General features: G+C 26.2%; 1 long non-coding RNA gene across 1 annotated transcript; it reads left to right on the top strand.

Moving 5' to 3' along the window:
• Positions 1-7,099: 7,099 nt before the first annotated feature.
• Positions 7,100-14,650, top strand: LOC122272768 (uncharacterized). Its single transcript, XR_006227269.2, has 4 exons — positions 7,100-7,204; positions 7,864-8,045; positions 12,381-12,476; positions 14,548-14,650. It is a non-coding gene; the product is annotated as an uncharacterized lncRNA (long non-coding RNA).
• Positions 14,651-14,756: the final 106 nt, after the last annotated feature.

The raw sequence follows: 14,756 nt of genomic DNA, 5'->3' as shown, positions 1-14,756 counted from the left end.
TACAAATTAAAATAAGAAGTAGATTTTTTAAAATACTTAATTGTTATTAATAATATTTTCAAAAATATTAAATAAATAAAAATTCGCGCTGCAATAACTTTAATGTGCACTTATGTATTAAACAATTAATGTACAACAGATATCCAATTGTTAAAATATAAAACTTTAAAAAGGTTGGTATTGAAACTTACATAGTACCACACAAAATGTTCAATGCTTATCAGGGTGGATCAGGGGCTCTCTTCTCCCAATGAGGTTACTCTGGCTCGATCCCAGTTGATTCGAACTCCGCCCCCTACTACCACCGACCACAGTGAAATAAAATATCCTCAGTGGTAGACGGATCATGGTTACATTCCCCTTTCCGTCAGATTTACCGTGGTATATTTTCGTGGTTTTCCCCTCCATGAAAAGCAAATATCGTATAGTCCCATCAAAAAGTCCTCCACGAAAGCAAATTTCTCCCAATACTTGATGCAGTAGTTCCTTTGTCTTCACGATTGGGTTCAAAATAGCAATGTTACGGAGTTGATTAGTAATCGTAATCCTTGATTAATAATCGTAATCCTAAAAAATTGGGTCGGCTGTTCAGCGTTGGTTATAAAACAAAATAAGTACAAAGGAAAAATATGACAAAGGTAGCAGTTGTTTCGAACCGCGAAATACAATTTTAGAACTGCTGAGCTTGATTGCACATTTTGTTGTCCAGGACCCAAATGTATCCCCCCCCCACTGCTTTTTAAATAAAGCATAATGTTTCAACTATATTACAATTGTAAGGTGTCAGTTTGAAATATTAAAAGAGTTAAAGTAGTTCTGCTGTATCAAAATATTTTTTAAAAACAGTTTTCATTTCAAATCTCACGTATTGAAAAAAAAATACGTTAAGTGTATGCGTGGTTTACATAATTAAAAACATGCTTGTTTTGCAAAAAAAGAAAAAGGTTTGAAATCTGCTGCAATTAGAAAGAAAATGTCTGCTGCCTTTTGCCATATTCTTTCACGTTGCAAATGTTTTTTAAGACGCATCTTATGTAAATATTATATTCAATCTGTTTTACTTCATTTTTAAATTAATACTAATTGCAGCTTGAAATAAATAACTATTAATTTATTCAAATAAATTTCTTTTTGTAGCGGCCTTCCAAAATCTTTGTTTTGTTCCGAACCTTTCTTTTTCTAAAAGGATTCATCATCCTTTTATGTAATCAAATATGCTATTATATTAAAACAATATGTAACATGTTAAACATGCAATGTGCTAAGTAAAAAAAAAATTTATACGTTAAGATTATCCATTCCTTTATGTCAACTATGCTATTAAATCAAATATATGTTACGTACTTTTTTAGTCAAATATCTTAAAATATTTAATAAGTAACTAAATAAGCTATATAGTAGACAATTTTGTTGAATTTTTGAGACCCAAAATGTCATGAAATGTATCAAGACTTGTAAGAATAAAATTTAGTGAGAGATACAAAAGCAAGAAATATTGTGAAATAATGAAACATGCACCACCATATGAATTTGAATTTTATTTTGATTGAGTATCGAAGAAGGCTGACTTTTGTTTGAAAAACTTCAAATTGGTTGTAAATGAGTATTGGTTATATATATATATANAATTCTATTTTTATACATAATTGAATGATAACAATCATCCACATACACACACACGTATATATATATATATATATATATATATATAAACTATCCTCTGTAATTTCCAATTGCATTAAATTAATCCGTAACTCTTTAATTAATTCGTTGATGATTCTACTTGTTTATTTATTTTATACTTGTGATTTTGAAGGTACTTCGAAGTCATGGGAAACCAAAAGTCAGTAAAAAAGAAACGATTGTATATTTTTATTCGTCACTAAGACTTTTTGGTGCTACAATTAATCAAAATAATGTATTGTTGGAATGTATGATGAGGAAAGTGAATAATTTAGAAAAAAGTTTTTAAGGAATATTTCAGTTAATTTATAGTCTCTACATCTAGGTTTCTAGGCTGTAGATAATATAAACATGAATTTCAATTATTTGTTTATGTTTACCTATAATTGAGAAAACCATATTTAGTAATTATTTATATTTAAGGCCAAGTGATATCTAATGATATCAGGACTAGGATAGCCTGGTTAGTAGGGCACTGAGCCCACGTCTAAGAGAGAGTCGGTTCGATCCCCGCCAGCCGAAGACTCCACGTGAATTAATTGGTGACCGATGCACGTTAAATCTGTCGAGTCACAAAATCCTCCATGTTCCCATAACAAGTCCTAACCTCTGAGGGTACGGATCCAGGAAATACCTCGTCTTCTGCATTGGTTCAAAATAACAAGGCTACAGAGTTGAACATTAGTAGTCATAAACCCAAAATTGGATCGGCTGTTCAACAACGGTCATAAAATTAAACAAAATCTAATCATATCTAATGAGATATCTAATAGTGTATCTAAATGAGATGTTTATTTTATTTCGTTCTATCGAGAGAAAATTTTGCCATGTAAAGGAAATAATCTGGAACTTGCAGAGAGGTCTATATTAGCAGAATTTTTTTAAAAATTTGATTTATTTTACATATTTACCTTACCGTATATATTTATCCCATTTTGTATGATGATATTGTTTTGTAGGTAAGAGTAATATAATTTTTTCATTTACAAAAATTCTTTTTACAGAAATCTGCATCCTTGGAGAAGAGCTCTAAGTTTAACAAGATCTGTTGAGGTAAATAAATAATTTGTAATAAGTCATTTGATTTGTATTTGCTTTATAATTAAATTTAATGTGTGTTAAAGCTCTTTTTTTTTTTGTTACTCTTTTAAAGCTATTCTAATATTGGTCTCAACTCTCCCTACTTTTAACGGCAGCCCCTTATTTTCTGTGATCACTCCAATGCTTCTTTAAACTTTCATGAGTCCTTATTTTTAACAGCAATGTGAAAATTTCTTGTAAAAAGGGACATTTGTTCATTTTTCTCTGTTTGGTAAATTTTATTTTTCATTTACAGAATATCATTATCTTTTGCCACATTTAAACTATTCCTCCTTTTTATATTTTAAGATTTTTAAATGTTTTTTCTTAAATTAATTTTTAAATTAGTTTTAGGTTACGATAGAGCTAGTTTTTTCTTAATTTAATTCTTTTGTTTTTAAATATTTTTGATGATTTTTAAAGTTTTATTTAAATTAATTTTTCGATAAGTATCAGTTTATCATTAGTACACTTTTAGTACAAGAGTTTTTGTGTTCATTCAATTTTTAGCTTCCAATTTTATTTTCTGATGTAATTTACGAAATTCTGAATTTCTTTTACTTTATCCATATTTTATTTTTTTTTATATTTCATGCCTTTAGATAATATCTTTTCGTATTTTAATATTATTTCAAAACTGTAATCGCTGTTAATTAATTTATTGTCGAGTTATTTTAATACTTTTTTTTGGGTTATTTACAGAATTCTTTTTGTGCTTAATGCCTTTTCAAGTTTTTTCTTAATATTGTTAATGCAATAGTTTCACTTCAGTGTGTGTTTTGCTTTTGTAACATTGGTATTGATTTTTGCTTATTTTTATTTTTTTGGTACATTATTCTGTCTACGGAGTTTTTTTAATCTTTAGTGTTATAAATAATATATATTCTTATATTAGAGTTTAGAATGCTAACTATGTTTTTTAAAATTACTTTTAGTTAAATATAAGTTATTATCAAAAAATTTTTTTTTTGTAAACTGTTTTTTTTTGTTATGAAATTTTAGCATAAATTTATATTAATACTTTTCTCCTTTTTACTGTTTAATTTTTTATGCATAATTTTTTGTTTGCAATTTATAGAATTTATATCTATATAATTTATATCTAGAATTATATAGAATATAGAATTTATATCTATATTGTTTAATGAATGTAATACTCATATAACTTCATTTTTGCATGTTATGATTTTACAATATTTTTTGATATATGAATAATATGTTAATGCTTTTTTCTACTTTTTCAGCGACTACTTTTTTTTTACGAAATTTGCACGCGACTTTTTTTGATATTGCGTAAAAAAGAACGTTTGATAGGAATATTTAAAATAATTGGAAATAAAGATGGAAAACACTGACTAACAGCTATTTAAAAAGAAAAAACTAAAGTTTCATGTGTCTTTCAGAACATAAATTAACAAGTTTTAGAACTTAATAAATATGTATAAAAACTATTTCTAATTATGCATAGCAAAAAATATTATTTCTGATTCTTTTTTTATTAAATCTTTTAAAATTTCCCCCAGGAAAAATTTTTAAAAAAATAATTTTACAAATTTTTATAAATAATTTGCCAAATTTTATTCGGCTGAATATTTGGCCAAATGTTCGACCAGCCGAATGTTCCACAAAAAGGCCGAATATTCTTCACATCCCTGAAGAAAAAAACCTATCTTCAACTAATTTTATTTTACATATTTACCTTACCTTATATATTTATCCCATTTTGTATTATGATACAAATAAGATATGTATTATGATATTGTAGGTAAGAGAAATATAATATTTTCATTTATAAAAATACTTTTTACAGAAAAATCTGCATCCTTGGAGAAGAGCTCTAAGTTTAACAAGATCTGTTGAGGTAAATAAATAATTTTTAATAAGTCTTTTGCTTTGTATTTGTTTTATAATTAAATTTAATGTGTGTAAAAGCTCTTTTTTTTGTATTTGGAATACTCTTTTGATGCTATTTCTAATATTGGTCTCAATTCTCCCTTTTTTTTATTGGAGGCCCCTTATTTTTTGTGATCACTCAAAAGCTTCTTAAAACTTACATACGTTCTTATTTTTAACAGTATTGTGAAATTTTCTTTACAAAAAGGGGCATTTGTTCTTTCTGAAAGACTTCTTTTTAATTTACAGAATATCACTTTCTTTTGCCACATTTAAACTATTTCACCTTTTTATATTTTAAGATTTTTAAAAGTTTTTTCTTACCTTAATTTTTAAAATAGTTTTAGGTTTCGATAGTGCTAGTGTTTTCTTAATTTACTTTTTTTGCTTAGTTTTTTTTTTTAATGATTTTTAAAGTTTTATTTACATTAATTTTTCTATNACATTTTAACTATTTCACCTTTTTATATTTTAAGATTTTTAAAAGTTTTTTCTTACCTTAATTTTTAAAATAGTTTTAGGTTACGATAGTGCTAGTGTTTTCTTAATTTACTTTTTTTTGCTTAGTTTTTTTTTAAATGATTTTCAAAGTTTTATTTACATTAATTTTTCTATAAGTTTCAGTTTAGTATTAGTACATGTTAAATATAAAACTTTAATATTAGTTTTTGTGTTCATTTAATTTTAGCTTCCAAGTAAATTTTTGATGTGATTTACGAAATTCTGATTTTCTATTACTTAATCCATATTTTATTATTCTCGTTTTTATATTTCATGCCTTTAGATAATATCTTTTTGTATTTTAATATTATTTCAAAACTGTAATATCTGTTAATTAATTTACTGTCGAGTTATTTTAATACACTTTTTTGAGTTATTTACAAAATTCTCTTTTCGTTTAATGCCTTTTCAAGTTTTTTCTTCATTTTATTTATGCAAAAGTTTCACTTTAATCTGTGTTTTGCTTTTGTAACATACATTGATTTTTTGATTTTTTCGTACATTATTCTGTCTACAGATTTTATCTTTAGCTGTATAAATAATATATATTTTTATATTAGACTTTAATTTGTTAACTACGTTTTTTTTTATATTTAATTACTTTTAGTTTAGTACAGGTTATTATCAATCAATGTTTTTAGTTGTAAATTGCATTTTTTTTTTGTTATAAAATTTAAGCATAAATTTATATTAATACTTTTCTCCTTTTTACTGTTTAATTAATTTTATTTTGTATATATATATATATACATTGTAAATTGTAGAATTTGATCTATATTGTTTAATGAATGGTAATACTCGTATACCTTCATTTTTGAATGTTATGCAATTACAGCATTTTTTGATTTATGAATAATATGTTAATGTTTTTTTTTTGCATGTAAAAGTGTTTTCTTACATTACTTATATATGAATTTAATTTAAGTATTAGTACACTTCACATAAGTTTATAATAGTATTACTTTATCTACTTTTACATTTTAGTTATTTAGTATATTTACTTGTTTAATTTTTAGATTTCAATTTACTTGAATTTAAATAATATATTTAAGTTTTTGTATTCTACGTATTAGCAACTCTTTTTTTTATTTCATTAATTTATGTATTAAATTTAGTTTACTGTTAAAACATTTAAAATTAGTTTCCATTAATATTAGTCTCCATTAATATAAGTTTCCATTAATATTAATTTATCTTTATAAACTGTTTAGTTTCTATAAAATTTTATTTCTTGATTTACAAGATTATATATTTAAATTTTTTTGACATATTTTTCACTCGTTTTTAAAATAATTATTACTTATTAATAATTATTTTTTCTACGTTTTTTTCTTTAATTTACTAAATTTCATTTTATTTTGCCAATTAAATAATATAATAAATAATTTGTGCTTTATGTGTTTACAATTTATCCTTTCCACTATTTTTCAGTGTCAAATTTAGAATACCCTTTACTTTGTGTTTTGAGAATTAAAAATCCAAATCTGTCATATTTTTACTAAGAGAAAACACACTTTGGTGTCTAATGACATATTTTAGAAATAGATATACTAATAATTTGGCTTATTTAAAGCATTACTATTCATTAAAACAAAAGTTATTTAGGGTGATATATCTTTTTTTCCAACTCACTGTAAGCAGTTTACATTAATAGTCTTTTTCTTCTTTTTTCTTTTCGGGCGTACTACAAAAGCATGGAACCGGCCTTCTCCCCAGATGACGTAGTCGAGCGTTGTGATCACCTATTGAAGATGGATCTTTAGTGAAGCAAAACTCAAATAAAAACTTGTACAATGTTTGCCTTGCTCGCGACCGTGTTTGAAGTGCTTCATGTTTGTAAACATTCTAATCACGTTTTTTATTTTTTATTTTGGTAGGCCTTAAAGAATTATTATCAATAAATTTTATGGAATATATTAATTTAAGGCAATATTTTTAAGTTTTATGTTATTATAAAGTATATTAACTGTTCCATTTTCTACAATATTAATATTTTTCTTTCATTTTAGATATATCTCGAATAGTTGTAAAAAATTTACCTAAAGATGTAAGTTAACAATTTACTTTATGTCGATTGAATTTTTCTCTTCTTCTTCCTCACAATATATTTATTTATTTTATTTTCCAATTGGTTTAGCTCTGTGAAGGTGCACTGTATTAAGTTTAAAATTTCTTCTATGTAAATCTAAAATATGAAGTGCACAGGAATTTAAATTAAAATAATCTTATTTTTTTACTAAATAGTATGGAAACTTAATTCTATTTCAACATAAAACATGTTATTAATTATTTAAGAATATTCCTTTATAAGCTATAATATCTAGTTTTTGATAGATCAAACTCTTTAAAAAATAATTATAAAACTTTTAATCTATTTAAAAAATTTACTAGATATGATTTTTTTTGTTATTACGCGTCACTAGTTTTATAAAAATAATTTTAAGGCTATTTTTTTTAAAGTTTTACTTAAGTTGTAATATATTTTCTGATTATTCTTATGATTTTTGCATTTGTTTTTTACAATTTTTATTGATTTTCTATTCACTGATTCTGAATTTGATAATCAAATTCATTCCTTCATTGATTCATTCCCTAAAGTATTATAAAGTTTTTTTTTTTTGGTCATTTCCTAGAAAAAGTTATACATAAAGTTTATAATAAATTTATTTTGTTACTTAAAAATGTATTTCTCTCTTAAAAAATTAGATTACTGCCAAGAAATTAGAAGAGGTTTTTTCGGCAGAAGGTGAAATAACAGACTTACAATTAAAGTATAACAAGCAATTAATTTTTCGCAGTTTGCCTTCATTGGATGTAAAACTGAAAAGGAAGCAACTAATGCTAAGAAAATCTTTCATAATACTTTTTTTCATACTTCTAAAATCCAGGTATTTATCCTATTATGTTTATTTTCTTACTTTTTTTATTGTAGTGATTATCAAATTTAAAGTTTAACTTCCCATGATTTTAAAATAATGTGTTATATTAACTCAATTGAAAGCATAGTAAATAGCAATTATAAACAGATTTGGCAAGGTTTAGGACAGAATGGATTAATCCACAGTTTAAACCATCCAGACCAAAACTGTTCAAAACCCTTTTGTTCAAATTATGTCACAAGTTTGAAAAAAATGATATGAAAAATAAAACTAAGGTCTCTCTAGGTTTTTCTGAGAGGTACCTTTTTTGTGAAAATTTAAACATAATTCGGAAAGATTGTATTAACAAATCAACATAAAAATATGGATTTATCGTTTCGTACGGGATTCAAAAATAAAATTTTAACAAGGAGTAATTTGCGAAACTATTGTTTTTCCTAAAGTTAAATTTGTTAAGGTACTGCTAAATGGTGGTAAATTTGGCCTGGACAGACCCCTGTAAAAAGTTAATTTTTGATCAAGTAACGAAATGAAGACAAGTGTTTGTTTTATTAAAAAAGTTTATTATTATTTCTAATATTGCTTTATTTATCCTTATGCTAAAACATAATTTATCTGTATCAAAAGCATATTTAATGGGTAATGTATTCACTTTTATTATTCAATGAATTGTGCAGTTTCAAATGTTATTAATCTTTTCCTATTGCATATTATTTGCCTTTAATAATTTAAATTGTATGAAAAGTATCACACATTTATTAATAAATGTAAATATTATGTATACAATGGCCCGTGGCAGAATCGCAGCAGAACGGTGACATTGTCACAGAAAGTTACAGAGTTCTTGCAGAAAGATTTTTCTTTTGAAAAGTAAAAAATATATATATACTTCTCTTTTCTACAGAAATTTACATAGTATTTTAATCATGCATTTAGATAATCACATTTTGGTGCTCTCAATTTTCGCGGATAGTATGGCACATCAATATAATGTTTTGGTTGTATTTGCGAAAATTATTGATATTGATTTTCATGTGGTTTTTAAATATCCCGATATATTTTAAGCAATATGGAAAATTCGAATCGTGCATTTGAGTATGTACTTTTTAGGGCAATAATTTTATAGAATTTTTGGCAGTTATTGCTATTGATTTCTCCATAGTTTCTAAATTCGATATTTTTTATACAATAATGTTACAACCTAATCTCGAAACGAAGCACGCATTTGAGGAGTTTGATTCGCGAGATTTCATCGTCGATCTTTTTTCGGCAATTACTACTACACAGATTACATGATTTTTAATTACTTTTTTATTGTGATGATTATTTACAAATTGCGAAGAAAATAATTTGGGCGTTCCCCCTCCCTCAACAAAAACCGAGAATATCACCCATAATATTAGAATAAAAAATTATTACATGTTCAATTAAAAAAAGATTATATAGTTGTTGTTTTTTGTAAACACAGCGCTTTGGTTATTTTAAATTAGTTACATTTATGTTTATTATTAAAAGTATTTTGCAGAAAGATATTTATTCTTAGAGAGTTTTGTCACAGATAGCTCGAAAAAATTCTGCCTTAAGGGTACAATGGTTACATATACAAGATTTTTATCTCTTAACAATGTTCAACGTTTTGGACAGTTTAAGGCAGTTTTGGACAGTTTAAGGCAGTTTATGTCCTGTCCAAAACCCCTACCCTGATTATAAACTTTATTATACACCAAAATGAATGAAAACCTGAATAGGCTTAGGTCTAAATTCTAATAGTTACATTCGCCAAAATATATATTCTTCTTCTTCTTGGGCACTACAGCCTATGACAGGCCATCCCAATAAGTAAATAACATAATATNGAAAACCTGAATAGGCTTAGGTCTAAATTCTAATAGTTACATTCGCCAAAATATATATTCTTCTTCTTCTTGGGCACTACAGCCTATGACAGGCTTTCCCAATAAGTTTTTGCCATCTTGATCTATTAGAATATACATTATTGAAATTAATTAGACTATATTAATGAGTGAAATAAGTAGAGATTAGCCTGTATCCATGTTTATGATGTTCTGTATTTTGTATTTGAAAACAGGGATGTTAAAAATTCTCAGGGCCTATTATTTTTTTGGAACTCAACTTTTTTTATTTGAAATATACTGGTAAAATCCGGTAAAGTTGGCAGCTATGTCTAATAGCTGCCAACTCTACTGAATTTTACCAGTTTCTTCTGGTCTACTGGTTTAATAAAAATTCCTCTGGTTATTGTACATTTTAAAAAATTCCCTAAAATTGAGTAAATTTTCCTTAAAAAATCCCCATTGAAATAGAATTTTTATGAAGATTATTGCTTGTTTAAATATTTAAATAAGTGTCACTATTACACAATAAAGCAAGCCTCATTTATAAAATTCAGTTGAATGCCTATCTAAAATCTTTGATGAAATGAATGCCTATTACTATTCAAAATTATGAATAAACATAATACATGACATTTCAAGATCATTTAATGTAAAATCATAACTGAAAAATATTGCAGTTTTTCTATTTTGATAATTCTTAAAATTTCCTATATGTAAAATATTTAGTATATTTTGCAACATTTATCTTGAAATTTATATTATTTCGTAAAATCTACTCGATTTTTTCCTTTCCGTGTTGGCAGCTGTGTTTAAAATGATAATGTTTTTTTTTTGCAAATTTTTCAAAATAATTTTAGAAAGCAAAGTTTATGTTGTTAATTGATTTTTCTTTAACAAGGGAATAAAAATTCATTTGACTTTACACAATTTTAGAATAAACTAGAATATGTTTTAAAAATAATGGAACTATTAAATAAACAAATTGACATAGTTATTTGTATTATACTTAACATTACAAAAAATATGTGTTAAAGTACCTGGTACTTGACTGTGTGTTAAAGTACCTGGTACTTAAAATCAATGAATACATTTTATATCAATGAGTACATTTTACATCAATAAAGAAACATTGACATAAATAAAGTCCAACTTAGAAATGGTTAAATTTTGGCCGTCACGAGATTTATTAATACTTCGATATATTTCAAAAATGTTTGTTCTCTATATTGGATCATTTATATATCAGATGGGTGATCACTTAGATCAGCCTCCAAACATATTGAGGGTGGTCGATATTGGTCCTCGCTAAGCCGTTTTACTGTAAAGCACTTGACTTCGTGCTCGGGATGGTAGGGTGAAAAAGCAAAGGATCATTCCCTTCCACAGAGGATCGAAACTAGGATGGTATGTCTTCGGACCATGCTAGAGGATATTTCCCAGTTCTTTGCCAATAGTTAGAACTCATTGGAGGACAGAGTAGAGATCTATTGTGTTTTCTGATAAAAGTCGGTTCTGCCTTGGTGCTAGTGATAGCTGTATATAGATTAGAAGGAGGCCAGGTGAGTTTCTAGACACTTTGGGCCTATATCTGGAATTATGTTCTGGGGAGCAATTTGCTACGACAGCAGGAGCACTCTCACGCTTATTCCATACACCTTGACTGCAAATTTGTACGTCCGTCTGGTGATTCAACCTGTTTTGCCACCATTTATGAGCGGCATTCAAGGTAGTATTTTCCAACAGGATAATGCTCATCCTCATACTGCTGTTGTAACCCAACATGCTCTTACAGAATGTCAACATGTTGCCTTGGCATTCTAGATCACCAGATCTTGCACCAATCGGACACATATGGGACACGTCATCCACGATTAACATTAGCTATTTCTGTATTAAGTATTAACTGACTAAGTGCAACAGGGATGGTGCCCCATTCCACAAAATGACGTACAGCATCTGCATGACACAATGCATGCTTGCATTCAAAATTCTGGTGGTTACACCAGTTATTAATGTACCTGTATTTCACATTTGAAATGGTTATTCTCTTAATTGCATTAACCTATGATCTTGAAATTTTAATAAATTAAATATGTTACTGAAACAAAGGCATTGCCGAAATTTCATTACTCCACAATAAATTTTTCTTGGTGTTGGGATTTTCTTTTCCTGAATGTATTTTACTCAACATAAATTAAATACTTATATCTTTGGTTAAATAACTAACCTTGATCTACATATGTTTTAAAAATTCTTTAATTGAAGAAAATTTTCTGTAATAAGTTCACACCTTGAATTAGTATATCTACATTTAGTAATCTTGATGTTATAATTTCAATGCTTATTGATGTTAGTCATGTGGAAAGTATTATGTTAGTTATGTGGTTTTTAAAATTATTTTATTATTATTTAAGATTATTTATTAAAATTATTGTAAATTATTTTTTATCACAAATTTACAGTTGCAATTAATATTTTTTCTTCACAGGTGGAGATTTGTTCAAATTTGGGGAACACAAATAAGCCAAAGTCCTGGAAAAAATCTTTAGAATTCAAGAAATCAAAGGAAAAAGAGCAGACAAAAGTAAAAACATAAAAAAAAATATTAGACTTCTTTGCAATTGGTTGAAATTATTTATTTGAGGGCTGACCAGTAGCTTACTTTTTAAGTTAGTCCCTAAAAAAAAATCCACATTATCACTTAGAGATATGTCCCCTTTTCTCTAACTCTTCATGACATAAATTAAACTTTTTCTCAAATTTTACAGGAAAATGATTTAGATTTGCTAGCAGCACGGCGTGTTTGTTCAAAACTTTCGCAATTGACATGGCATTCAGCGAAACTTGACTACCATTCTGATGATAAAATACATGTAACTCTAATAAATTAAACTTCCAGTTTTTTTTTTTAAATACAATTCCAATGAACAAGCAATAAATTCGCTCTCCAAGTAATATCTCCAAACTTGGGGCATCTGAGGAGCCCTTAAATGTTTCTAGTTAAATATTCTTTATATAGAATCAAACTTAGCTTATATAGAACCAAACTAGTGAAGAAAAGAGTAGAATGGAATTAAATTCTAAAGAAGGCCTTAGCTCCCAAAGAACTTTGAATCAATAAAGGAAAAGAAAAGCAATTTTCCTACAGCATAATTCCTAATATAAAAATCAAAATGCACCAATTTTGCTCAGATTTGATGCTCTCTTCAAATATTAATATTTAAATTAATAAACAGTTGAGTTTTACCAGTCTCTGCTTACATTACTGCTAGCTTTGGTTAGACTTCATATGAATTGTCAAAGAAAATATGAAACACTGTTATTCTATAAAATACTTGTATATCATGCTTGACGTTTTTTTTTGACAAAGTATGAAATTTGAGAATTATTATATACTTTCCCTAGGCATTCTATAGAATGACTAATGCAAGGTATACAAAAAGGTCCTGATAAGGCTGTTATGTGCAAATGATGTGCATTCCTTAAAAATGTTATACTGAAGAATTAATGAGAGGGCCACTAAAAAAATTGAAATAAAAATATATAAACTTAAAGTTTTACGAAACAAAATTTATGCCTTCCTTATTTAGGGAAGTAAAATTTTCAAATCAAAAATACGAAAAAAAGTGTTTCAACATGGTAGGCTTGAAGGAAATTTTGAATTACATTACATTTACATATGAATTACATTTGAAAGGAATTTAATACATTGCCAGATTTTCTCTTGGCATTCCACAAAATTCCCTAGGAAATGTTTGAAATGTGATTTGTTTCATGCATTGTCATCTAGTTCTTGGCATTATATACAGTGCCTAGGCATTCTTTGCTAGTAAATTATTAAATTTAAGTTACAGAAAGTATATAACTGGGCACCTTAAGAGTTTTATTAGGTACAAACAGTTCAACTTAAGATTTGATTCCAACTATTATTATATTTATTTATTTATTATTTTTTTTTAAGGAAACCATACCACTATTTAAAATTTTCCTCTAACAATATTTTCAATAAAAAATTTACCATATTTCTAATCATTGATTTATTCTGTTCATATTAAAATGGTTTTAAACCATTCATTATATGCATTCTGTAGTAAAGCTGTAGGTTTTTTTTTCATTTGTTTATTATTTATTTTATTTTTTGTTTAGGTTATGTATGGATTTCACATTCTTTAGTTTTTATTGTTTTATTTTTATATGAAACATTTCAATTATTATAATTTCCCCATTTTTCTCAAAAAAATTTTATGTTAAAAAAATTTACCACAGATAATTATTAAAATTGGTTACAACTACATTAAAATGCTTCCATCTGCAACAAAATGGTTCAAGCTCATTACACCATTACAATTTTCTGTAAGAACAATTTTGTAGATTAATGATTTTAGTATTCATTTAGTTTTTTTTAAGCATATATTGGATTTTTATTTATTTGATTTATTTATTTTTAGAAAACTTGCTAAAGTTTCTTCATTTTTCAATTTCTGAAATAGTATTTTCAATTAAAAATTTTACCATATCTAAATATAAAAATACTACTTACTGTGTACATCAAAATGGTTTATTTAGTTTATTACTCATCTTTGTACATTTTGTTATTAATTTGTCATAAGGTTTCAAATCAACCTCATCAATTAATCTTTACATTTTATTTGCAGGATGTGAATGTTAAGTCATTGAAAAAAATAATGATTTTGTACCTGATGAAGTAAGACTGAGTTATATCTTAAATTTCTTTTTCAATTCCTATTATTAGAGTTCACACTCTCCCTTATATCTTCTTCAAATCATTAATAAAATACTTTTTATTCACCCATTTAAGTACAAATAAATTTTTATGAACTTGTAGTGGATTACACTTGATGTT

Source organism: Parasteatoda tepidariorum, chromosome 3 (assembly GCF_043381705.1).
Source record: "Parasteatoda tepidariorum isolate YZ-2023 chromosome 3, CAS_Ptep_4.0, whole genome shotgun sequence".
NCBI lineage: Eukaryota > Metazoa > Arthropoda > Arachnida > Araneae > Theridiidae > Parasteatoda > Parasteatoda tepidariorum.
The sequence above is the reverse complement of the archived record's forward strand: the minus strand, read 5'-3'. Positions and strand labels throughout refer to the sequence as shown.